The sequence below is a fragment of the Procambarus clarkii genome, chromosome 3 (assembly GCF_040958095.1).
Source record: "Procambarus clarkii isolate CNS0578487 chromosome 3, FALCON_Pclarkii_2.0, whole genome shotgun sequence".
In the NCBI taxonomy this organism is placed as follows: domain Eukaryota; kingdom Metazoa; phylum Arthropoda; class Malacostraca; order Decapoda; family Cambaridae; genus Procambarus; species Procambarus clarkii.
In genome coordinates, this window is record NC_091152.1 from 23,130,707 (window position 1) to 23,132,147 (window position 1,441).

Consider the following 1,441-nt stretch of genomic DNA (forward strand, 5'->3'; position numbering starts at 1 on the left):
ACGGAGGCAGTTGTGTTGAAGAGGAGCCTAATTGATCGTGCAGCTAATCACATTAAAAATCTTCCCCTATGCAACATATTGTTACTTTACTCGTTCTCAGGATAGTTAATCTTATAACAATGTTATACTTAATCCACAACAAGCTCAAGAGTCTGAATGCTTGTGAGCAACAAGATTCGTCCTACGTTTGGCAGGGAAGATAAGAACAAAGACACGTCGACTTGCGTCTTGCTAATCTAACGTAGCTTATTTAGTTCAATTTGACCTCTGGTTTCCACTTGAGGAACCCAGGGTCGTAACATAAGAACTGCCTTTAGAAACTTGTGTAAGGAATCTTTCAGAACCCTGTATACCACTTATGTAAGACCAATCCTGGAGTATGCAGCTCCAACCTGGAGTCCATACCTAGTTAAACACAAGACAAAGTTAGAGAAGATTCAGCGGTATGCCACCAGGCTCGTCCCGGAACTGAGAGGATTGAGCTATGAGGAAAGGCTAAAGGAGCTGAACCTCACATCCCTGGAAAACAGAAGAGTAAGGAGAGACATGATAACCACCTACAAAATTCTCAGGGGAATTGACAGGGTGGACAAAGACAAACTCTTCAGCACGGGTGGGACACGAACAAGGGGACACAGGTGGAAACTTAGTACCCAGATGAGCCACAGACGTTAGAAAGAATTTTTTCAGTGTCAGAGTAGTTAATAAATGGAATGCACTAGGAAGTGACGTGGTGGAGGCTGACTCCATACACAGTTTCAAATGTAGATATGATAGAGCCCAGTAGGCTCAGGAATCTCTACACCAGTTGATTGACAGTTGAGAGGCGGGACCAAAGAGCCAAAGCTCAACCCCTGCAAGCACAATTAGGTGAGTACACTAAGTTAACAAAACAAATACAATTCCAGAGCAAGAGTGCTCTCTAAGATCTGGACAGCGAGTGTTGGTTTAGCTCGTTACTCCTGCACATTGGCTTTGAAATTAAACAATGCCCATGAGGTTAAATAGCAAACTTTCAACTTTATTTTAAGGGTATTTATATCCATATCGGGTGATTCGTTTACTAAATATTGGGCTTATATATACATATCCTTTATATAGTAGATAATCAAACACACACCTAGGTGTTCAGCTGTATTCTGGCTTCAGTTGTGCATCGTTGCATCTTTAGTTCATGAACACGAGAGGTAGCAAAAAGTCTGGAGTTGATTCTAATAATTTAATTTGCATTTTAAATGTCTCAATATGAGGACCATCAGAATAAATTGATCAAAGACATTGCGAAAACTTATAAGTCAAAATATATTGTTCGGCAAATGCATCAGGCTGCAAGCAGCGTATCTAACCATCCCTGGATGACCACACCACCAACCAGGAGGGCTGGCCGCCTGGTCAGAAATCGAGTCATGGGGACATAGATCCCTGGAATCAATTCAAGGTA